At 50.4% G+C, this 25,592-nt stretch overlaps 1 long non-coding RNA gene across 2 annotated transcripts; it reads left to right on the top strand.

Annotated features, from left to right (window-relative positions):
* Positions 1 to 17,429: 17,429 nt before the first annotated feature.
* LOC123610459 lies at positions 17,430 to 20,330 on the top strand. 2 transcript variants are annotated; one of them, XR_006718137.1, is made up of 3 exons: positions 17,430 to 18,808; positions 19,267 to 19,404; positions 20,137 to 20,330. It is a non-coding gene; the product is annotated as an uncharacterized LOC123610459 (long non-coding RNA). The 2 variants fall into 2 exon arrangements; XR_006718145.1 differs by having other exon boundaries at positions 17,430 to 18,828.
* The last annotated feature ends 5,262 nt before the right edge of the window (positions 20,331 to 25,592 follow it).

Below are 25,592 nucleotides of genomic sequence, written 5' to 3'. Positions count from 1 at the left end.
TGCGGGGACAGCATCCTCGGCCTCTGCTAGATGCCGGCGTCACCCCCCACCTTCCCAGTTGTGACAACCAGAAACATCTCCAGATTTTGGCAGATGTCCCTGGGGGGGCAAAATCACCCCTGCTGAGAACCACCTCTGTACAGTAATCACTGGTAATAGTTCCTTGCAAATCCTTTTAGGATATTTCTAAGCACGTGGGTATGCCTTTTTTTTTTTCTTTTTTTTAACAAATATGGATGAATATACCCGAGGCTTCCACCATTTGCGTAGTTCTATCACTTATTATATTGTGGCCATCTTTGTTATTTTTTTTAATGATTTATTTATTTTTGAGAGAGAGATTGTGGGTGCACACACCCATGAGTAGGGAAGGAGCAGAGAGACAAGGAGGCAGAGGATCTGAGGCAGGTTCTGCGCTGACAGCCATCAATCCTGATGTGGGGCTTGAACTTACGAACCAAACTGTGAGATCGTGACCTGAGCCAAAGTTGGACGCTTAAGTGACTGAACCCCCCAGGCACCGCTTCAGACATCTTTCTGAACACACACACACACACACACACACTTCGCCATCCAACAACCGCATGCTATTTCTTTGTGAGTCTTGCTACAATTAATATGACCGGTTCCCGGGGGCGCCTGGGTAGCGCAGTCGGTTAAGCGTCCGACTTCAGCCAGGTCACGATCTCGCAGTCCCAGGTCACGATCTCGCAGTCCGTGAGTTCGAGCCCCAGGTCGGGCTCTGGGCTGATGGCTCAGAGCCTGGAGCCTGTTTCCGATTCTGTGTCTCCCTCTCTCTCTGCCCCTCCCCCGTTCATGCTCTGTCTCTCTCTGTCCCAAAAATAAATAAATAAACGTTGAAAAAAAAAAAAAAATATGACCGGTTCCCTGACAACGGGCATTTGAGTTGTCTCCGGTGTTTTGCTGTTAGTAGTGATGCTCCCATCGGCGTCCTCTCACCTCGATCTTGATAGATCCGTGGGATGAACGCCTGAAAGTGGAGTTGCTGAGCCAGAGGTAAGGGCATTTGAAATTTGATCTGCCACATTGTTCTCCAAAATCGCGTGTCCCAGATTTACCCCTCGGCCACTAATATCTTGATTGAAAGTGCCAGATATTCAGCGAGCACTTACTGTATTTCGTGTGCCTTGCTAAGCAACTTACATATGCCGTCTTCTTTAATTCTATGTAAGTACTGTTATTTCCAGGTTACAGATGAAAGAATTATTCGAGAGATTTAAAATGTTTTCTTAGCTTCTATATCACAGCGCTGGCACCCAGCCCAGAGCTATCTCACACTGAAACCTGTTCTCTTAATCTTTGCAACAATCTTGTGAGATGGGCCCAACTATTCCCATTTTCTAATGACACTACTGAGACCCAGAGTCGTTAAAGTCACAGGGCCACAGAATCCAACCTCAGATCCAAGCTTTGGCTCCAGAATCTATGCTTTTCCACGGAGGTTCCAGGGGCACATTTTTCCAGGAAGCTCTCTGGGATTACCCCAGTGTTCTTATCATCTGACTTCCAGTCTCTTCTTGGGAGCCCTGGAAATCGGCAGCAGGCATCTTAACCCAGAGTGTGTAGGTATGTACAGACCTAGATTAGGACCCCCCGTCTGCCCTCTGCAAGTGACCTTGGGCAAGAGATCTCCCCTCTCAGGGCCTTATTTATTCACCATCATAACTCCTGTTATTCCTGTCATTAAAAGTACTTATGAAAACAGCAGTTACCACTTACAGCATACCCTCTCTGGGCACGTTTTGCAGTGGACAGGGTCTTAGTTTGGGTTGTCCCAGAGGCGGACACTGAGACAAAGAGTTGGGGCAAGGATTTATCTGAGCGGCGGCCCCAGGAAGCTTTGAGAGTGGGTGGGGGAAGTGACACAGGGAAGGGAGGGAAAGCACTGAGTGGTGCGTGTGTGATGAACAGGCTCCCGCCGTGGGCAGCTGGGCTCCGTCCTGCTGGGGACCTCTGGGCAACCGTGCGGCTCACACTCTTGAATGTCATACTGAGGGTACCCCCCACTCCGGTCTCTTCCAACTGGTTGGAAGTTGCTCTTGCTTTAATTGACTGCAAGGCATTGCTGCCGGCTCAGGTGGGCAGGGGAACTGTCTGTCTGCAGGTGACCAACGGCACAGCAGTTGACAGGAGCTTTGGAATGAACACTTAATTACCACTGACCTCGTGTGTTTCCTGCTAGCTCTGTCACCCTTTCTGAGGGTCTGTGCCTTGTTGCCTCACGTAGGCTTTTTAGATTGCTATGCCAGGTATGGAGAAAACCTCAGAAATCGAGTCTGACCGGTTGATTCTCTCGGTCATTGGCAAAGAGGTACTGGGCACCTGCCAGGTGTTTGTTTCTTTTTTTAATTAACAGACTGTATTTCTTTTTTTTTTTTTTTTCATTAAATTTTTTTTTTTTTAATATGAAATTTATTGTCAAATTGGTCTCCATACAACACCCAGGGCTCATCCCAACAGGTGCCCTCCTCAATGCCCATCACCCACCCTCCCCTCCCTCCCACCCCCCCGCAACCCTCAGTTGGTTCTCAGTTTTTAAGAGAACAGACGTTATTTCTTGAGCAGTTTTAGGTTTGCAGAAAAACAAATGGGAAGTATCAGAGAGTTCTCTGGGGCACCTGGGTGGCTCAGTTGGTCAAGTGTCCGACTCTTGATTTTGGCTCAGGTCATGATCTCATTGTTTGTGCGTTTGAGCTCTGCGTCGGGCTCTCCGCTGACAGTGTGGAGCCTGCTTGGGATTCTCCCTCTCCCTTTCTCTCTGTCTCTCTCCCCCACTCGTGCTCTTTCTCTCTCCCTCCCTCTCTGCCCCTTGCCTGCCCCCATGTACTTTGGCATGCACACTGTGCTCTCACACAAAAATGAATAAACTTCAAAAAAAAAAAAAGGCATCGGGGGCGCCTGGGTGGCTCAGCCGGTTGAGCATCCGACTTCAGCTCGGGTCATGGTCTCGAAGTTCGTGAGTTCGAGCCCCACGTCGGGCTCTGTGCTGACAGCTCAGAGCCTGGAGCCTGCTTCAGATTCTGTATCTCTCTCTCTCCCCCTCTCTTCCTCATGCTCTGCCTCCCTCTGTCTCTCAAAAATAAGTAAATGTTAAAAAAATTTTTAAAAAAAGCATCAGAGTGTTCTCATATACCCCCAATTCCATCCCTTCCATTTCTCCTATTATTTAAAAAAAATTAATTTTTTTTTAATATTTTAGAGAGAGAGAGAGAGCATGAGCAGGGGAATAACAGAGAGAGGGAGACACAGAATCCGAAGCAGGCTCCAGGCTCCAAGCTGTCAGCACAGAGCCCGATGTGGGGCTTGAACTCAAAAACCGTGAGATCATGACCTGAGCTAAAGTCAGAAACTTAACCGACTGAGCCACCCAGGTGCCCCCATCTCTCCTCTTATTAACATCCTGCCTAGTGAGGCACATTTGCTACAGTTGACGAGCTAACATTAAGATTGTTACCTAAGGTTCATAGTTTATCCATCTTTGTGTGGTACATTCTATGCGTTTGAACAAATGCATAATGACATGTATCCACCATTATAGCATCACACGGAATAGTTTCACTGCTCCCCAAATCTCTTGTGCTCCACCTTTTCATTCCCCCTGCCCTTCCCCCATCTCCCGGCCTAGGCCTAGGTGCATTTTAAAGAGCTGGGGATCCAGGACAACCTAAGTTCCTGTCTTCATGGATGTGGCCTTTTAGCGGGAGAGATGGACAAGAAACAAGCAAGCAACACGTACGTTTAGGCGATGAGATCGTGCGTGCGGGGGGAACGGGTTTCTTCCTAAGACAAGGTGGTCAGAAGAGGCCTCTTGGAGGAGACGGCGCTACAGCAGGCCCTGCCTGTCTGTGAACAGCCACCGATGCTGCCGGGAGCCCTGAGCTCAGAGGCGTCTTGTCACTGGGAGGCAGGCCAGAGTCTGAGGCCCGGAAAGGTACCCTGACCCCTCACAGCCAGCGGAAAGATTATGGGCTGAATCATATTCCCCCTAAATTCATATGTGGAAGTCCCAGCCCCCACTACTTCAGAATGGGACTGTATTTGGAGAGAGGTGGCTCAGTTAGAATGAGGTCATATTGGGTGGTCCTCGTCCAGTATGACTGATGTCCCTACACAGAGAGGAAATAAACACCCAGGTGCACACAGAGAGGAGATGGCTGTCCACAAGCCAAGGACCGAGGCCTCAGAGGAAACCAACCCTGCCAGCACCTTGATCTTGGACTTCCAGCCTCCAGACTGTGAGGAAATAAATGCCTGTCATTTCGGCCACCCAGTCTGTGGTACTTTGTGGTGTAGGCCAAGCTACTAAAGCAGGAGGCAAGAAGCCTGCCCATCCTCTCTCTGGCTCCCCCATCTTGCTCGGAACTCAGAGGCATTGGTGAGGGCAGTCTGCTGTGACCCAAATAGTTTGGGGACAAAAGTCTGTGTTTCAGAGAGGTAGCAGAGCTGTCCTCTCTGTTCTAGACAACTCGTTGCTGCTGGTTGTGGGGGCCACTCGCGAAGGGCCCACCAGGCCCCGGGCGTGCCCAGAGCAGCCTTGTGATCAAGAACACAGAAATCGGGAGTCTGACAGACAGACTGGGGTCACGGCCCCCCTCTTCCTTCCGTGTAGCAGCTGTGTGACCTTGAGCGGGTTATTTCACCTCCCTAAGCTTCAAAGGAGGGGAGGTGATGGCTCCTGCCTCCTGTGGCTACTGGGGCCAAACGAGCAAATGTTTGGGACACAGATGAGGTTAGCAGCTCTGTCGTTCCGGATAGTATTCTCTAAGCACAGACCTGAGCACACCTAATGCTGATCAGTTCGTCCATCCACGGCCTTGAAGACAGGACCAAGCAGCCCCTGGTTGGTTCGGCCCAGACTCCTCAGGTGGAAACCGGCATCGTTGGCTGTGGTGCTGACATCACTGGGGTCCAGGATGTGGACCCGGGCCTTGTACCTAAGTCTCAAAACTCCTGATCCTGCTGCCTGCCCACCGTGGGCCCCTTGAGTGAGCAGTCCTGGCCCTGGAGGAACTTGAGAACAGACTTCCGGGGGCATTTCCAGCTTGTTTTCTACCTCCATTTTAAGTTACCTTCGTCTGTTCCTCTGGAAAATGAAGTTTAGAGACTGAGTGAATTTTCAAGTCTCCTCCCAGCAGCAGAAGCGTCCTGGGATCCCCCCAAATGCCACTGGGGGGAAGTCAGCCCATGGTGATGGCCACACTTGATGGAAGCTCGTATTGACTGTGCACCTTCTGTGTTGGGTACTTTTCATACGTTGTCTCTTTAACGGCTGACAAAGGGCCTTTTTGGTGGGGCAGTATGATCCCTGTTCTACAGATGAGAAGACGGAGGTCCAGGGACGTGTTCAGGGTGTCAGGGCTCATGCGCGGCAGAACTGGAACTTGAACTCAGGTCCGTGTGGGTTCAAAGCCTATACCTGCTGCCCGCCACCCCCCCCCCCGCCTCCCCCTTACTGCCACCATGCATCTCATGGCTTAAGTCTTAGGTGTTTTGTTTTACTTTTCGGCCACACATTGTTTTGTCTGGCCTACAGTTCAATTCAGGTTTATGGAAAAAAATAGCATTCATAACAACACGGGTGACCTCCACGTTTCAGCATCAAGCTCAGTGCCTGGGGCGTGATTTTTACCAACCCCACTCTTCCTTTCTGCTCCCTTGTGAGGGGAAAGCCCCCGAGCCGTGAGCATTTGCTTTCACTTCCATGAAAAGAACCTGTAGGCGCGTACATTTCTCCAGCTGTCCTCTGAAATGGAGGGAACAAAGAACAGAGGTATTATTGAGGTTGGGGGCTGAAATGTAAGGGCAAACTGAAATCTTGGAGAGGTTACCTGTGCTGATTTCCTGTAGACATTAAAAAAAAACAAAAAACAAAAAAAAACTGGGGGCACCTGGGTGGCTCAGTCGGTTGGGCGTCGGACTTCGGCTCAGGTCATGATCTCGTGGTCCGTGAGTTCGAGCCCCGCATCAGGCTTCCTGATATCAGCACAGAGCCTGGAACCTGCTTCGGATTCTGTCTCTCACTATCTCTCTCTCTCTCTCTCTCTCTCTCTCTCTCTCTGTCTGCCCTTCCCCTGCTCATGCTGTGTCTCTCAAAAATGAATAAATGTTTAACAAAAAACCCAAAAACCTGTCAGAAGCATGCCACCAAGCTTCCCAGAGCTCGGAGAAGCTTCCCAGAATGCACAGCAAGAGAGGACAATGGCAAAAGAGACAAGGTGGCCTGGACCCAGTGATCTTTGCTCCATATGTGGCTCCAAATTTGGGGTGGCGGCAGCCTGGCGTGATAGAGACAGATACATGGGAGAACACTTCGTGCACTGGGTCGTGCAGCGAGGAAGAGACCAGAAGGCCCGCATTCAGGCTCACCTCTGCTGCCAGCTCCCTGTGTGACCTAGAAGAACTGCTGATCTGGGTCCCCAAGTCTCAGACGCCAAGAAATGGTTGGGCACTAGACTATCTCATTGTTCCACTCAGGTCTAACAAGGATGACCTCGGCCAATATGACACATCGTTCTCTTTCCAAAGAACACACCCTGAGCAGCAGCCGTGACAAGAAATGACAAAAGCAGCTCATGTTTGTTAAGCACTTCATGTGGGCCAAGCACTGTGCAAAATGTTTTGCGTGACTGGTCCCATTCGTGTCCCATAATAAATGCACGAACTGGGGTTTTTTTGTTTGTTTGTTTGTTTTGTTTTTTTTGTTTTTTGTATCCTCACATTAGAGATGAGGAAACCGAGGTTCACAGAGGCTTCGGTGATTGGCTTACATCCCAGAGCTGGCAAGCGGCAGATATAGATCAAACCAGGTACTTCCTTTTTTGTTTTTTTTTTAAGTTTATTTATTTAGTTTTGAGAAAGAGAGCACGCAAGCAGGGGACAGGTAAAGAGACAGGGGGAGAGAGAGAGAGAGAGAGAGCAAATCCCAAGTAGGCTCCACAATGTCAGCATGGAGCCTGAAGTGTGACTCAACACGGGGCTTGAACTCACAAACCGTGAGAGCATGACCTGAGCCAAAGTCGGATGCTTAACAAACCGAGCCACCCAGGTGCCCCAGGTACTTCCTTTTAAGTGAAGTTTCAAGTAGCAGCAATAGGCCCTCACCTTGGGGTTTCCAGAAAGCTGAAGCCTGACCTCCCTCAACTGCTTAAGTAGGTATCACCCGAGTATAGCCAGATCTGCTTCGAGAAGCCCTACTTTGTGCCGGTCAGTCAGCTGCTCCCAGACCTTCTCCCAGGGAGCTGAAGGATAGCTTGGGGCTTGGAGATTGGCCGACACTATTCCAGCTCTTTCCTAGTAGGCGAAGTGGCTTTTGGCCCGTGTTCATAGCATCATCTCAGATCAGTGCCCTGGGGAACCACTGGCCCTTTGGGACACTCTAGGAGGGAGGTGGCAGCTGGTCCCCACTCCTCCTCATCCCTTGGTCCCTTTGGTTGACCCACCACTGCTTCAGGTTGGCACAGCAGAAGTTTTAGGTGGGAGGGATGCCCGGGTGTGGGAGTCAGTTTCCTTCCTGTGTGTACATTACTTGCAAGCTCAAACCACAGCCTGCCTGAAAATTCCAGGCCGCACTCCCGGAAGCTGATCTGATCAAATATTCATGGACGCCGATGGATTGTCACCATCGTGAGTCCCACAATCAGCATTTATTGCTTTGGCACTATTTTTTGCGAGTTATTTCCCCCCTCGGCTCTCTGCTACATTTTCAGCACCCTCTAAGAAAATCCAGCTTAGAGCAACTTTCACATGTGTGGCTTATCAAAATTGTGCTCAGGCCTCAACTTAGAGAGAAGGAAGAGAGCTGAAAATTAATTTATATTTCAGGCATTGATAACAGGGATGGAAGCATTTAAATCTTTGTTCATAGATGTGCAGGTTATAGTAGAAAGAATCTTCTAATCAGAGACCTGTCTTTGAGCCCCAGAGCTGCCCTTTGCAACAACATGGTATGATAGCTTGCATTTCATCAGGGCTTATTGTATGCCAGACAAAGGACCCGCATGACAAATCTATGAGTTAGATGCTATTGTTTGTCACCTCCACTTTCCAGATAAGGAAACTGAGGCACAGAGAAGTTAAGTAAATTGCCCGGGGTTTCATAATTGCAAAAGGCAATTTGCTAAGCTCAGTTCTCCTTAGTTATCATCCTGAAAATAAGGGATGGTGATTCCCAATTTATCAGTACTTGGGAAGATTAGATGCTGTAAGGGAGGCGTGCTTAGCACATAGAATATTCTCCTTCGTTCCTCCCTCCCTCCTTCTTTCTTTCTAATATTGATCAAAGGCTGCCATTGTTTCAAGTCTAATGCTAGGTCCTGGAGGGATAGCTTGAACAGGCAAAGAGTGCCCTCACCCCTTTTCTGTCCCTGAAGCCTGCCAGTTTACAGGGCAGTAGGCAAAAACAATGACCCTCAAATTGTCTCATTCTCCCAGGGTGCCAAGGGAGGGTTAATATTTCCCCTCATATTGGCTTCTGCCTTGTCTCTCATTCTGGATAGAGCAGTGATTTTTATTGGCAGGCAGAATCTTTGTCATCTGTTGTTACCTCTTCCTTAGCATTTTATGTGCTCAAAACTCTGACCCAGGCAGAGGCCCAGAGAAGTAGAAATATTTGCCCAAGGTCACACAGGGAGTAAGCAGCTAAGCCAGGATTTGAATAAGGTGTGTCTGACCCAAACCCCTGCAATAAGGCAGTGCGTTCCAAATTCAGGCAATGGGTTCAAAGTCCCAACTCTGAGCCCAAATCTCCAGCCCGCCATTGGCATCCAACAGTCTCCAGTGTTGGATCCAACACTGCGAACAACACTCCCCAAAATAGCAGTCACTCCTTTCAACACCACTCCCAGAAATGTTTGGCAACATGACTGTCTCCTTCCTCAAGATCCCCTATTCCTTCAACTTTCTTGTTGGAAAGGATATCTCTTCCCTTTCCTGTGGCTCTTACTGGATGTGTGACCCTTTATCAAAGTCCCCCTGGTAGCAGGATAGCTGATGAACCACTGCAGAGGAGGGCTGAAGTGCAGGGAGGAGTGGCCTCCTCACCTTACACACTGAGGGCTTGCCCCATCCACTTTCCAGTTGGACACACCCAACGCAGCATGATCATTGAGTCAACTAGAATCCCTAGGTGAATCCCTGCAGCTACTAAGGCAAGGATGGGCAGGCACTAAAGTGAACTGAGCACCCCTAGATTCCAGGCTCAGTTCACGCATGGGTATGCCTTGAACATCCACCATACTTCTCCAAGGCAGGTCTTATTTTGAGGATGAGGCAACAGAAGCTCAGAGAAGGGCTATACTTAAAAGTACAGAACTAAGTGAAATCCCCTGGTCTTGTGCCCATGTGATCAAGTTTTGAGCCCCAGTGGGCAAGACCTACAGCTACCCCTGTGAACATCATGGGATTGGAGTTAGTCTCTTATATGTGCCATTCACAATATTTTGGGGTTCCAAATGTGTAAGGACCCAGAGTTGGGCGATGACCCCTAACTCTGTAGTTCCCCTGAATTTGATCATCATGACATATGCTGTTGAGTTCAGAGTCCCGACGTCTCCATTGAAGACCTGCCCCGCCCCCCTCCAGGTCTCTATCATCTCACTGACCAACATTCTTTGAGTCTTGACCCAAGGACAGTAAGGAACCCAACAAACATGATCTTATCCGCCTCAGACTTGTGCCGTTTGTCCAAATGAATGTTGTATGAAACTTCTATGGTTTCATACAACCTAGGGACATGGTCTATGAACGTGGATTGTTTTTAACTTGCATCTATGCCTCTTTTGATATTAACATATTTATTTATTCTCCTTTGAGGAATGTGGTAGATTGGAATGCTGCTTTTAATTCTTCATTCCCACGTAACAGGATTATACCTTTACCTCCTGGGTCTGCGGTGCTTTTCAGCAGAGTGGCTAGAGGTTATCTCCCCGTGGCACTGTTGTTGAACTTGGCCGAGAGTCTTGCACTGACCGGTGGGACGTGGGTGGGTATGCGGGTGGGTATGCGGTGAGCAGAGGCTCTAAACGTGCTTGCGTGGGTCAGTCTTCTGTACTCCTGTTATCCGACAGAGAAAAATGTCCCCTGGTCCACAAGGGGTGAGGAGCCCATGGCGTAGACCCAACTCAACCTGCAGCCTGGAGCCGAGCCCAGGCAGCCCCAGCAGGAGCACGATTTATCTTCAGATTCATGAGCAAGAAAAAAAAAAAATGCTCGTTAGTGTAAGCCACTGGGTTTGGTGGTTGTTACACAGAATTAGTGCAGTAATTGCCGATTTCTACACAGAAGCGTCCCCCTTCCACTCTCGGGTGCTTGTTGGGGCTCAGCACCACCCAGGGAGCAGACGGAGAGCATGACCCAGGTGTGGTCAGTAGGTGAATCTGTGCCTGTGACTCCATTTGCCACCCCCCACCATCCACTCTCTGCCCAACTCTTGTGTGCTCCAAGCCCAGGGCCCCTTTCTCGTCTGTGGTCCCCACTGAGCTGGTAACACGATTTCCTTTCCTCGCTCCTCAGGCAAAGCTCCTCTAACAGAGGAAGTTAGAGATGCTGTCTGTACCATTATCAGCTGCCTCGGTGCCTCTGTGGGCTCCCTAACCCACTCCACATCCCTGTGAACGGACCTTGTAGGCCTTTCTATTCAGAGTCCCCCCAGTGCGTACCCTCTGCTTCCAAATAAGATTTGGCTTGATCCAGTACCCTGCTTCCGCATATGCTCTTGGGCAACTTACTTAAATGTCATTTTTCCCCCAGTTGACAAAATAGGGGTTATACTGTTGCCCTTTCAGGGCTGTTGCGAGAGAGATCAGATCATGGACTGTCAGTACCTGGCCTGGCACTGAACTCATGGGGGTTGCAATACAGGTTAATTCTCCCAGCCCATCTTGCTATGGACAGCATCTAATGTTATGCCAGGCACACACCGAAGCATTAATAAATATTTGTAGTTTGAAAATCCCTATGGTAGATTTTCTTCCTTTGACCTTTTGATTATTTTCCCTCTAAAAATAGCAGAATAAGGCCCCAAGTGCCATGGTGACAGTCTCTATAGAAATCCATAGCTTGTTCTCAGCACACCTACGGATGCCAGTGGGAGGCTGGCATAGATTTGGACCAATAGAGAGAAGGCATGCTTAGCCTTGTCCTGGTTACAAAGAACATTTTTTTCCTTTCAAATGGACCTTCCTGTCCCCAATTCAGCACCACCTAGCTTTCTCCTAATGTGGGTTAATTTTCCACCAGCTCCTAGAAAGAGTATATTTCAAGTCTCTCCTGGGACAGACAGAGGAGTTTCAAGCAGGATAAAGCAAGTTTCAGTGGAGAGTATTTGGAGCCTGCTGTGGAGTCAGGCTGCCCTGATTGCATTTCTGCCGGGGGGTGGGGTGGGGGGGACTGTTTTTGCTTAGAACAGGTAATCCCTTCGGGCGCTGTAATCTGAGGTTAGAAATAGACTTGTGTTGCTACCAGAAAGCCCTGCTGTTCTGGCCTTTTCTTTGTCAGGCTTGCCTGACAGGTTGGGAATGTGTTGGCTTAGGAATGAGGGTCCTTTACTGAAACCAAGGAGGGCCTGTGTCCCTTTAAGAGGGTCCTTAAAGAGGAACAGTCAGAGAATCACAGAGATGAAGGCCAGATGGCCAGTAAACAGGATGGCAGTGAGTTAGGGAGGGGACCAGCTGGGCCGTCTGCTTTAGTCACCTTGCAGTGGAGAAGACTTCGGTCAGTGGCTGAAGTTGAAGATTAGGGTGAGGGCTGGGCCCCCTGATCCAGGGCCCTCAGAATGGCCCCCACCTCCTCAGAGTTCTAGACCCAGGAGGCAGTGGGGAAGCAACAGAACAACCATGGGCTGTGAGGCCGAATAGATCTGGGTTCAAAGCCTCCCTGTGTTCCCTGGACAGTGATGTAATCTGTTGGAACCTCCATTCCTTATCTGTAAAATGGGATGAAAATCCCATCTCACAAGTGCCCTGTGAAGTGAGTACACGTGAGTTGAGTCCAGTGCATGGGGGAAAGGAGGTGCTCAAGAAATTTTAGTCCCCCTCTCCTCTGGAGAACATACTGATAACTTTTCAACCAAGAAAGGCATAAGGGAGAATCTCTGAGAGTCTGGAGTCCTGGCAATTTAAAAATGAAATCTCCAAATCCTGCTTGTTAAATATCTTACTGAGAATGTGAGCATATCACTTAGGACTAGTATCAGCTACCTGTAACAGAAAACCCAGATAATAGGGGCTTAAAGAAGATAAGGATTTATTTTTCTCTTGTGTAAAAGCAGTTCTGATGCAGATAGTCAAGGGCTGGCTCCCTGGTCGTCCCCTCCAAGGAGCCAAGGCTCCTTCTATCTGTGTCCTGCTGCCTTAGAACGTAGTTCCCATCATCAAGGTCATCGCATGGCCATAAAATGTTGCCACAGCTCCAGCCATTATGGCTACATTCCAAGCATGGAAAGGACAGGAGAAGTGCAAGAGAGTGCAGCCCTCAGATGAGTCAGCACTTTAAAAACAAACAAACAAAAAACTACCAGAAGGTCCACCTGATATCTTCTACTTTTAGCTTATTGGCCACCCCCTAAAGCAGGGGAGGCTGGGAAATATATTGGGCGGGGAGACCACTAATACAGGAGTTCTACTGGTAAGGAGAAAGAGGAGGATGTTATCCCTGCCATAGCCAATACCGCAGCTTCTTTGGTTTCACTGGAAAGGTCTGCCTGGGCCAACATCGGGAATATTTTCCCAAGAAAAAGAAAGCATTTCAGTTTTCTGCCTTCTCTACTGTCGGTTCTCACCCAGCAGACCAGCCTATTTCTGGAAAGGCCGCTCACTGGTGAGAGTGATGTCAGAGGGCTGGGGTATGCAGCTGACCTCAAAAGCAGAGATCCTGACCATATCTCTTACTGGCCGCTCTCTTCGGGCAAGTTACTTAACAGCACCTCTGAGGGTGCACGGAGTCCCACAGGGATCAATGAAATACTTAAGGCAAAGCGTTCATCAAGGGCCTGGTGCCCAACGGGTTGTCAGCAGAGGTTAATTCCTGTCCCTTCCAATCTCGCATTGCCTACCCACCGCACTGATGTTAGTAAACCAAACAGCCTGCACCCAACCTCGGATGGTACGTAGATACTCTGAGCCAGAAAAGTTCGGAATCAGAAGCTCAGGTCGATCACACATAGGTTCCGGGCTGAAAACTTACACGGAGCAGTCTAAAGCTCTATGGGTAACAATCGACTTCTAAAATATTCTGCGTGATCTCATCCCTGCCTACCTTATTCGCTGCATCAGTTACCTACGGCCGTGCGACCAATTGCCTCAAAGCGTAGTGGCTTAGAAAACAACCCGGCTGTATTATGTCACAGTTCCTGTGGGTTGGGAATCTGGGTGTGGGTCAGCTGCATCCTGTGGCCCAGTGTCTCGCACGAGACCAATCACGTTATCACCTGGGACTGCAGTCATCTTGAGGTCCCTCTCGGGGGCGACTCGGTTTTGGAGCTCGCTCGTGCGGTTGTTGGCAGGATTCAGCTCCTCACTGGCTGCTGGCTGAAGGCTCCCTCAGTTTCTAGCCACATGGGCTTCTCTGTAGGGCAGCTCACAACATGGCGGCTCACTTTATCAGAACAAACAAGTGAAAAAGCAAGGGATGGAGTATGAGCAAGACGGAAGTCTTTTATAACCTACTCTCAGAAGAGGCATGCCATTGCTCTTTTAGCCTGTTCTAGAATCAAGTCGCTAGAGCCAGCGCAACCTCAAAGGGAAGAAGAGGGGCGTTTTAGAAGCTCCCATCAATGTCCTGCTCCACCCACCCTTCACTCTCAGGGTTCCAGACACGGGGGCCTATTTCCTTCCATGAACAAGTCCATACCTTCCTACCACGGGACCTTTGCACGGCAATTCTGTCTGCCTGGTAACTACCCCTCCCCTCCCGGCTTAGTTCAGATTTCATCTCCGGCCTCATTTTTGCAGAGAAGCCTTTCCTGACCACCGTCCTCCCGAGACACGGGAAGGAGAGGTGCCTGAAACGTGACTCAGCATTGGGTAACTCCATTACCTTCGAGCCTGGTCACTGACTGTCCACCTCTCATCTTGTATGGTTTACTATGTTGGGACTCTCCAGCAGTAACTCTAATCCTCAAACAGACAGACTTTGGATCTGGTTGATGGATTCTTGGTGTTATCATGCTGGGCTGCCCCAGCAGTCAAAACAGAGGAAAGAGACAGACCCTGATTTCAGGCAGGGTCCCAGCTCTGAATACATGTGTGTTTCTGGCCAAGTTGCTTTGACCATCTGTGTTCATTTATTCACTTGGAATAGGTGGGATCGTCAGTCCACAAACCCGGGTGTGGGATAAATATAAATTTCTCTATCATGCCGCACTGAATTCAGTTTCTCTTTGGAACCTCCATTCGGCTGGAGTAGGTAGCAGCTCATTTGCAGAGACCCTTTCCCCAGAGACCGTATCTGTGCTCGGTGTGCAAAGGTGATGGGAGAAAGGCCACCTGGTCTTTGATGTCACCTGTCGGTGGCATTTATCTTTCTGAGTCATTGGTCAATGCAGGTCTCCATGGAGCTGTCCCTATTTCCTGTCTGCAACCTGTCTCGGGTCAAGTGACTCTGTTATTTTTATGACATTCTGGGTTTCACAGGAAACGTGGCATTATTTTTGGTGCCCCACAGGATTGTGGGAAGCTCTAAGAAGTATCTGAGCCTCTGACCACCTAGACGTGCCACATGGCCACTTCTGCTCTTTTGGGCCTTCCTGCCTCCCCGGGGCTGCCTCTTCTCTTCTGCTCAGAGACCCCACACACCAGCCCTCTGGGGCTTTGCCCCTGCCCCACACCCCGCCCCGGTAGCTGAGGGTGCAGGCCTCCCACAGGAGCGTGGGCACCGTCCTCACTCTCCCTCCCAGCCCTTTCCGCATGACTCCCGGGAACATTCTTCTATCTGCAGAGGAGGGGGGGATGCCGTGCTTTGCTCACGATGCCTGCCTCCAAATGTTTTTGGCTAAGCCGTGAGTTCTTTCGGCTCTTCTGAGAATCTGGTCTCGGAAGCTCGCAAGCCAAGGAACACTCCTGAGCCAGCGTGATAAGGGACACCGGAGGGTGTGGAGGCCCAGGGGAGGGGCCCCATCTGGGCCGACTGTCCAGGAGGGGTGGGCCCGGGCGGCCAGAGCTGAGCTGCGATGTGAGTGGAGTTACATAAGCAAGGGCAGGGCAGCTCGGCCGCGAGAAGAGCCTGTTCAAAGGTGGGAGGTATGGAGGCCGGCCTCTGGGTGGCTGCCGTGTGTGAGAAGGGAAGGGGGATTGTGTCTCCAGGAGCAGCTACAGATAAGGTTGGAGAAATAAGCAGGGATCTGGTAACAAAAGGTCTTGGATGTCAGGCCCAGGCGTTCGGATTTTATCTGCGGGAAATGTAGATCCATGGGAGGGTTTTTAAGTATGCGGTGATGTGGCCGGCTTTGCACTTTCGAATGTTCTCTCTGGGCCAAGGCGGAGGGCGGGCTGGAGGCGGCACACTAGTGAGGAGCCTGCTGCCACCACCTGGGCGTGGAAAGACAGGGCTGTGGTGAGAAGATGGAGATGGGGTGCAGGGGGCTGACTCCCAAGAGACCAGAGGGCAAGGCCATCCGGGCTTGATACCCGAGGGGACGTGGAGGCACCAAAGCTAAGAGTCTGGGACAACCCTGTGGCCTCAGAGGGTAGCATTTCCTGAGCTGGCAGGGTGGCAGCCCCAGGAGAAAAAGGTTGGAGGGGAGGCAGCGGCTGGTTTGGTCTGAAGTCCAGGATTACGCGGACAATGGCCCTGCGGGTGGTCCAGTTCTGAACCTCAGCAGAAGACTTTGGAGCAGAAAAGCCCACATCAGGAGTATGTGAGAGAGGCAGCCTCAGGACTCCAGTACTTTCTAAGAGTTACTGTGGGCTGTGGTCAGCTGGGATGTTCCAACAGCAGATGACCTTGCAGTGCAGGCGACTGGGACCCGAAGGCATACAAGACATCAGGACTCACTGAGGAAGAGAGGTCAAGGGCTGCTCCCGGGGCCTCAGCTATCCCATCAGGGACCCGGATGTAGCTTGCTTTCTGCTGCACCCTGCTCTGGGCTTTTGGTCTTGATGCTAATCCCTCTTGCTAGCAGATGCCTGCTGCCTCCTAAATTTCCCTGTTTCGGAGAAAGAGACCAGTTTTCCAGGAAACGAGACATTTCCCCCAGTGTAGCCAGCGCGTTGGCATTGGTACTTGAGATGACATTTATTCGTCATCCCAGTGTGAACAGAGTGTGGTGTGCCTAGCAGCATTTTAGTGGCACCGTAAAGCATTCGGGAGGCAACAGGGCTCCAAGGAAAGAGGATAGCCTTCGAGGCCAAACAGACCCGAATCCTGGCCTTTCTGTGAATGTTGAGTAGGCCACTTGCCCTCTCTGAATGTCCCTTTTAGCGTCTCTGAAACAGACAGTCAAGGGCTGCAAGTGTCCAGGGAGACGATCCTTGGGGAGCGGCGAGCAGTTCCTGGCACACGGTAGCACCCCTGCCCCCCGACTCAACCTTACTCCCCTTGAGGGGACGTCGCCGTCTTCAAGAACAACCCCAGGATGCGGCGCCTGGGTGGCTCAGTCAGTTGAGCCTCCGACGCTTGGTTTTGGCTCAGGTCATGATCTCACAGTTGGTGGGTTCAAGCCCCACGTGGGGCTCTGTGCCGATGGCGCCGAGCCTGCTTGAGGTTCTCTTTCTCCCCTTCTTTCTCCGCGCCTGCCCAGCTTGTGCTCTCTCTCTCAGAATAAATCAATAAGCTTTAAAAAAAAATGTTTTCAGGAACAACCCAGGAGAAGACCCAGTCCAACCCCATGAAATGAAATGCCAGTGGTAGAATTTCACGCAGACGCTGAGGGGCACGGGGGTTTGAGGTGACAAGAGCAGGGAAAATAGGTGGGTGGTTAATATGTGCTTACAGCTTAGATCCACTCTGTTCCCAATGAATAGAGTCATAACTGGGAAGCAAGAGAGTGATTAAAAAATAAATAAATAAAAGTCTTGAAAGCCACCTGTGTCTTGTTAGAGTTCAAGCTAGCAGAAATAGAGCCTCCCTCGCCCTCAGATGCCTCTGTTCTCCTGCTCGTTAGCCTGGCAAAGCTGTGAGTAAGCTCAGAGCCTGCTCGTAGCGGGGGGGGGGGGGGGGGGGGGGAGTGGCTCTGCCTGGTGTGCTCGATGAGTCACTGCCACCTGCCCTGGTCCCCTGCCTGCCAGGTGGCCACTATCTTTGGACATTTTTGTTTTCCTTTGTGGGGAAGGATAATTATGGCCTCCATGCCCTGTGGCTTGATCCATTCTGCCTGCCCAGACAGGGGCAGAGATCCTTCACAAAACCTTCTTTTTTTTTTTTTTTTAAGGGAAACCGGGGGTGACAGGGGAGGGGGGGGACTTGAGTATGTCTGAGGTGTGCAGAAGCACCGGTGGCACAAGCGTATGACCCTTTCGGGATTTGCAAGATGCTTAACTGTGCCCCACCAGTTACCGCCACGGAATGCAGTTGGTATGCAAAGTGGCTTAATTGACCTACAGGTTGGTTGAGTTTTAAAACCCAGTACCCATGCAAGAGAGAGGAAAACAGATCTGACAGATCCAGGATGAGGCTGTGTGGTTTACGCAAACACGGACAAAAAACATCCGGGGACAGAATGGCCTCACGTGGAAAACGGCCTGGTGATTAGACAGATAAATGGATGGATGGATGGATGGATGGGTGTCAGCTGAGAGGGAGCAAGGGGAAAGGCAGACCCCAGGAGCTTTTGGATTATGTATGTAGAACGCAACACCCTGGGCGTACGGAAGGTGTTCTAGACGGGCGCTGGACACTGACAAGTCAACCCAGGACCGGAGAAAATGTGTCGATTCTTTCTAAAGAGTTACTCCACACCTGGATGTGGCGGAGTTGGCTGTAGAAGTCATCAGTTGAGTTGGGTCACGATGGAAAACATTTGTGCACGAAGTCTGTAGTTGTTAGGTTCTGAGCGTGCACTGAGCCGTCATATTCCTGGCTTTGAATTGCCACCCCAGGAAGGAACCTTGGGTGCATTATTTAACCTCTCTGGATCTTGGTTTCCTCATGTACGAATGAATGCCTGTTTCATGGAGAGGCATATAGTTAGAACTTGGTCCCTGGTCGGGATTACACTTGTGTGTATTACTTTTTTTAACCTACTTTAATCATCAGGGAACATGATGCCAGGTCCCTGCTAGACGCTAAGGATCTAGACTTCTTTGTTTCATTTTACAAATGTTTGCTGAGCACCTACTGTGTGCCTGGCAGACACTGCTAAGTCCTGGAGGTTGGACTTAGGGGAAAACAGACAAGACCCCTGCCCACAAGGTGCCTCTAGCCTGGCAAAGAAGACGGGCATTCAAATAATTAATGTACTTAGCATAGACAGGTCTGTGATGAGCCAGCCCAATGGGCTGGACACAAAGAGTATCAAGGCCTCTGCAAATGGGAAAACCGAAGCACAGAAAAGGGAGACGTGCCCAGGTCCCCTCACCCCGTGGGTGGCGAGAGCCTCAACTGGAACACAGACCAGCCCGACTCCAAAGTCTACATCCTTTCTCAACAACGCACAGCGGTGGCTGTGTGTTCCAAGCTTCTGGACGAAGACATCAGGCTGGGCAGAGTTGAGAAGATGCACAGACACAGAGGGAGTCATTTTTCAGAGTCTCCAATTTGGGAAAGATGTAATTTCTGGGATCCAGAGGAGAGGATTTGAGAATAGTCAGTGCCTGCTGCCCCCCGAGGGGTGCTGGGTGATTCTTGGTGGATGGATGTGGGTCTACGGGAGGACGTGTGCGTCTATGCCTAGTTCTGTGAAAGTGTGAATGTGTGTGTATTTCCTCCCCGGTTTGTGTGTTTGTATGCCGTCTGCACATAGAGGGGAGGCAGGCCGCTGTGCCTGTCTGTGTGTGTGTCTGTTGTTCCGTCCGTACATTTCTGTGTGTGGCTCTATTTATATGTGTGTTTCCATATGTCTACGTGTGTGAGTGTCTGTGCTAGTGACCCTATGTGTGTCGGAGTTGGGGGGGGTGGGTAGATTCGTGTGTGTCTGTGTCTGTGTATTTGTATTTGTGCCTGTATGTGTGTGTGTGTGTGTGTGTGTGTGTCAGTGTCCGTGAGGGTCTGTGTGTGTGTGTGCCTGGGTGGGGGATGGTGTGGTGTGGTCCGCCTCCCCCCCCCCCCCGCCCTGCCCCCGATGTTTCCGTGGCGCTGATCTGACTTGTCCTGCAGAACTGGGGAAATGACAACGTCAGTACGTCTAGCCTTATCTCCCAGCCTGCCGCTCTGTCAGAGGAAATGAGGTTTGCTTGGCACATCTACTCTTTATGATGTCATTTTGGCTGTGATCTGCGTGTCCTGCTTCCCTAGGTATTTGTCTTTTGATCGCCTAATGAATACCTGCCAACGTAGAGATGAAGAGAGCACACATTTTGGAGGGGTTTTTTTTCAAGAATTTTTTTTTGTTTTTAAAGCATGTTAGCTGTCCATCTCTTTGCTGTGGACTTGGAAACCACGGTAAAGGGTTTAGAGCTCTGGCTTTGAAATGCTAAGACTTCGGCTCAAGTCTTCAGTTGGCCCTTTCAAAAGCTGTGTGACCTTGGAGGGGACACCGTGCGTCTCGGAGCCACAGCTCTTTTCCTAACTTCAGAAAATTCTTTGGAGGGGCAAATATAATAACAGAAGACTATGCTCTCAGAAATCCACACAGTCCTTAGATGGCATGATGTCAAGGCAGAAAGGCCCAGCAAGAGGCCTCTGGGCTCAGAGGTCAGGCAGACTCTGGGTTTGGGTTCTGGCTCCCTTCTTTTCCCAGTGTATGACATTGAGCAAGTTATTATACCTCTCTGAGCCTCAGATCGCTTCTGTGATAAATAGGATATTGCATCTAAAGCACTCAGCCCACTGCTGGCCACCGTGAGGACCCCCAAAATGAGAGCTGTCACTATTTTTAATAATACAGGAAAGGTGATAGCAGTAGTTATCATTTGTCCCCTTTCAGACTTGCAGTGAGTATAAGCAAGATAAAGACTTTGGAAATGCAGGGTGAAATGGGCAGTGTGATGGGAGTGATTTACTATTATTTGTTTTTACTATTTCAAGATGCAGCATCGGCAGAGTGTCCTTGGCATCACCACACTCTTGGCAAGTGCTTCGCGTTTCATCTAGAACTCAGAGACCGTTCTAGTTGCACAGAAGGCTGAGAACAAGACGGCCTCCAGCCCAGAGAGGTCTGGGCTGGCTGCCGGGGGCTGACTTCCCCAGGACTCATCCCCAGCCCCTCCAACTGCACCCCTTCTGGGGCGCCTGGGTGGCGCAGTTGGTTAAGCGTCCGACTTCAGTCAGGTCACGATCTCGCGGTCCGTGGGTTCGAGCCTCGCAATTGCCTCACTCCAGCCTCAACACTCCCCTTGCCTTGGAAGATGCTCTTCCTTCCCCCTGGAATATTCCTCATCACTGTTCTATGCCCTAGATCACCTGGGCTGGGATCCAGGTACCTCTGCCCGAGCTAAGTCCCTGCTCTGTGCCCCCAGGGCACCGTGGATTCGCCCAACCATGCATGACATCCAGGACACTGGAATGCTCTGCTCTCTGTCTGGCTGCCTCCCAGCCGGTACCCTCCAGGAGGGCAGGGACGGGGACCACGGAACCCTCAATGGATGTTTGCAGAGTGGACACATGGAGATTGGCTGGTTCCTCTCATTTTCTGGCCCTACCTCCCTCAGAGGCAATACCTTCAGATGGCAATATATTCATTTCATCTGGACCCACTTCTGACAGCCATTTTGTTCAGTAGCATAGATGCTGGAATGACGTGCCTGTTGATTTTTTGGGGGGGTTTGGGTTTGCTTTCGAAACCGTTGGGTTTGCTTTTGAAACCGATGGGTTCATTTCCTCTGGACTGCTTGTCTCAAATAATGGTGCCACGCAGACCAGAGGACAAAAGATTCCCAAGTGTTTGACCTGCTTCAGCCTGTGTTTTGGGGCTAACATGTGGGTTTGCTGCAGTGACCATGGAGCTCTTGCCAGAGCTGGGCTCCCAGGACAGATGTTGGAATGCTCTGCAATTTCAGATGAGTATTTTCATGGTCAGGTGGGCATCATTCAAGGAGAGATGTATGGTCTATCTGCCTGATGAGGTGTGAGCCTCACAGTGTGAGCCTTTCTCTCACCTAATAACCACCTGGCACACCCAGTTGGCATTCAGGCACTTGGGCCACCTCATGGTGCAGAGCAGGGGTCACCAAATGACACCCCTCAAGCCAAATCTAGCCCACAACCTGTTTTTGTAAATAAAGTTTTATCGGAACACAGCCATGCCCATTCATTTACCATTCAAGGTCTATGGCTGCTTTCGAACTATAATGGCAGAATTGAGTAATTACAACAGACCGTAAGGCTTGCAAAGACTAAAAAATTTTCTGTCTGGACCTTTATCGGAACACCATAAAGAAGAATCTGGTTGAGCTAAATCAGTAACCCTGAGTATCATCCCATCTCCTTGCTCTCCCTCAGCCCTGACATTGGGCAGATCGCCGAGACCAGATTACTTTGCCCCACTACACCATACATTTTCCACCCATCTCTTCCTCAAGTGCCACTGCCTTGGCTTAGCTCTGTCCCCACCCCTCTTGACTGTCACCAGGGCCACCATGAGCCTGTAAGGTGTCTGGGTGAATTAGATAAAGATGTCTTCTCTGGGTAGCTGCAGCTCTATGATACGCATGGTGAGCAATAGGAGTGCTTCTGTGCAGGGAAAAAGCCACCTAACCCTATTGATTATACCTAATCAATTACAGCTCTCATACCTACTGATTATATCTATTGATTATACATTCTCCTCACCTCCTTATCCAGGTAGCCCTTCGCACTAGAGCTAGAGTGATCCTTCTAGCAAGCTGCGTTCCTCACCTGCTCAACCCCTCCATACCACTCCCCACCCCCATCCTCACGACAGAGCCCATGTGCATGACATTCAAGCCTGTCATCGTCCGGTCTTTGTCAGTCTCCCAGCCCCATGCATGTCTCACCACCTGCTCCGCCTACCTCACACCTGAGCACTGTCATACAATTCGAAGTACCCTTGACCTAGACCCCCATGCTGTTCATACTTTGGGGACTGGCACAGTCATGTCCTTCGTGACATACTCTATTTGTCCTTGTATCCATCTGAAAAATGCCTTGTCTTCCTTCAGGCCCTCTGCAAGCATCTCAAATGTCTTCACACACTGTGGTTCACAATGTATGCACAGATCCGAAAATCAGAGTAGTGGATCTTGACCAGTTTGAAAGATGCTCCAGACTAGAAAAGAAGGGTGCACCGCCCTTTGTCAGGTGCCCTCATGGTGTAGGATGAACATCACAGGCTCTGAGGCCACACTGCCTGGGGTCAAGTCTGGCTCCACAGTTTATTAGCAAATGATCTTGGGAAGAGATTTAATCACTGTGCCTCAGTTTCCTCATCTGGAAAACAAGGATAACGACAGCACTTTCTTCAGAGCTTGTTGTGAAAATAAAGTGAATATATTAATACAGCCGTGTAAATTGTACACACAGCTTAGAAAGATGCCCTGCGACACGGCAAGTGCTATAAACTGTGTTCAGCTGGTGCGTGCATGCTTGCACACGTGTGTGTGCACGTGTGTGTGTGACTGTGGTTTTTGATGAGTACTAACTGAAAGCTGCCTCTTAGGCTGGAATCTGTTCTGATCCTTATTAAAGCAATTATTTGACTATATTAGGATTTTTAACAATTTTTTAGTGTTTATATATTTTGAGAGAGGGCACAAGCAGAGGAGGGGCAGAGACAGAGAGAGAGAGAGGGAGAGAGAGAGAATCCCAAGCAGGCTCCATGCTGTCAGTGCAGAGCCCTAAGCAGGCTCACGAACTGTGAGATCATGACCTGAGCCAAAACCAAGAGTCAGACGTTTAACCGACTGAGCCACCCAGGCGCCCCATGTATTACGATTTTTAAAAATTTTGCTTTTCTGTCTCCTTTACTAAACAGTGAACTCCTGGAAGGCAGCAAGTATGTCTTGTTATCCGCGTTCGAAGCATCCAGCACTGTGCTAGGTTGATTTTTGTAATAAATGAGGACAGGAGGCCTAGATCCTGAAGCTGAACCACCACCACGGGGTTTCCTTCCTACAATCGCAGGGGCCGGCATCCTCCTGCCCCTCCCACCCCCCACACCCACCTTCTCCTGTGAGAAACGTGCCCAGCTTGGACGGGATTTGGGTGACTCTCTCGGGCTCTCTGTTCTCCACGATGAGGTGAGAATAGGTGACCACATCTGACTGTCAGTGAGAAGGGAGGAGGGCATAAGGGACCCTCGAGCGAGAAATGGAGCTTCCAAACTGATTCCGAGGAAAATGGAAACTCCAGCTGACCTAAGAGATTTCTATAATGAGAGAAAACCAATTTAAATGCAAATAGCCCAAAGCATAGTTGGGGAAAGGCATCGCACTGCAGAGAAAGGCTGGGGAAAACAAACAGAGCCCTCATCACGAGGCCAGTTCACTGCTGGACGGGAGGGCTGCTTTATCCATTTAGGATTAAAGTCTAAACTAGTGACAAAGAGTCACATGCGTCGCTGGCAGCCTTCCCTGCTGCTTCATGGTGCCGACTGAGAAATGGGCGTCCCTGAGGGAGCCAGTCATCAGCCACCACCACTTAGGGAGCCGCTGTCAGATATCCGTTGCTCTGCAGGACATAGAGAACAAAAGATGCCCCAGGGATGGGCACTGCCTCTGAGGGGCTCACAGCCTGGGGGAAAGGTTAGAACTTGGAGTCGATTCTGGCACCACAATAGGTACTAATGTTTTACTGAGCATTTACTATGTACCGCCCCCCCCACCCCCCATCTGAATGTTGTATGTGATGGTAATTCGTCGGATTCTCACAGTGACCCTGTGAAGTGGGGTCTATTATTATTCCCATTTGACAGACAAGGAAACTGAAGTTCTAAGAGGCAAAGAACTTGCTCCTGTGTGTTGGAATTCAGACCCAGACAGAATGGCTCCGGGGCTCTGGCCCCTACTCATCCGGTGGATGCACTCGTGCATGAGCAGCGGTGCCCAAGTCAGGATGCCCTGGGACAGAGTTGACCACTGGCTTTGGCCTGGAGCCAAAGTGTGGAGGCTTCAAAGTGTGGATTGCCCTGCCACTCACTGTGTGATCTTGGGGGACACTTTCCCTCTCTGGGCCTCATTTACCGAAATAAAAGGAAGGAGGTGGCCAAAAATAATTTTAGGCCATAAAATTATATTATTCTAGGACCCCAGCTGCCCTCAAGAATAGCCATTGCCCGGTTGATAAAAACACCTCCTCTGTCTTCCTTCATACGCCCCCAACCCCCACCCCGGCCCTCTACCCATGCTGGCCCATAGCTGTTGCAAGGGACCACTTTAATTTCCTCTTCTGGTTTCATAATTCAAGGACAACACCATCTGCTACATTAAGTCCACGTTCCCTGCTAGCCTCCTTCTCAAAACAAGAGATGGATAAAGGCTTCATCCGGTTTATTCCACGGATAGAGCAAGAGCCGGCAAAACCAAGTGGGGATGGCTTTGGCCTTGAAAGCTGTATTGGTCCCCTGATCTTCTGGTGGGGCCCCAGAGCCCGTTCTGTCACCCTCACCACCTACCGCAGCCAAATCGTGGTGGTGATGATGATGACGGTGACGACGATGTGTGACCTTTACCAAGGCTCTTCTGAGTCAGGCAGGCATTCTCTTAAGTTTCTTTCTTTCTTTCTTTCTTTCTTTCTTTCTTTCTTTTTGTGGATTCACTTATTTCATCCCTGTGACATCCCTAAAAGGAAAGGGCTAAAAATAACGGCCCCACTTTACAGATGCAGAAACTGAGGCCCAGCGGGGGGGCTTAAGAAATTTGCCAAAGGCCGTGCAGCCCGCAAACAGCAGAGGCTGAGTTGAACTGGCTGGGGAAATTGTCGCCTCCACGCTGAGATGCTCCGGTTCTGACCTCTGACATTTGGGGCGTCGGGGGCACTCTCCTTTACTAAACATTCAGGTGACACGTGTTTACTGAGCAGCCCGCGGCGTGCCAGGCGCTGCTGTCCGTGCTGGGAAGCAGCAGAGAACAAGGCCCGCGGGGGTCCTCTGTCACGGGGCTGGACGTCTAGGATAAGCACAGACTAACACGATCATTGCAGGTGATGATAAAATGCCACAGGGAAAATAGAGTAGGGGGCATGAGGAAGGAATGGGTGATGGGCAGGGAGGCCTCCCGGAGCAGGGGGCCTCTGAGCGGAGATGTGGCCATGCAGTCGTGCCGCGGGTTTCTCAGCCTCAGCACCGTGGCCGTGTGGCCCTAGTAAGTGTTATGGAGCCTGTTGTGTGCGTGGGCGGCTGTTCAGCAGCGTCTCTGGCCCCACCCACGAGATGCCAGTAGTAGCCCCTCTCTGGTGGGACCTTGCGAAATGTCCCCGAAGGGCAAAAGCACCCCCCGGGTGAGAATCGCTGAGTCATGAGCTCAGCAAAGCAACGGCACTGGGTGGAAAGAATGGCAAAAGGCAGGCAGGCCGTGTGCTTGGCAAAC

The sequence above is a fragment of the Leopardus geoffroyi genome, chromosome A1, assembly GCF_018350155.1.
Source record: "Leopardus geoffroyi isolate Oge1 chromosome A1, O.geoffroyi_Oge1_pat1.0, whole genome shotgun sequence".
NCBI classification, from domain to species: domain Eukaryota; kingdom Metazoa; phylum Chordata; class Mammalia; order Carnivora; family Felidae; genus Leopardus; species Leopardus geoffroyi.
This window is presented reverse-complemented; position numbering and strand designations above follow the sequence as displayed.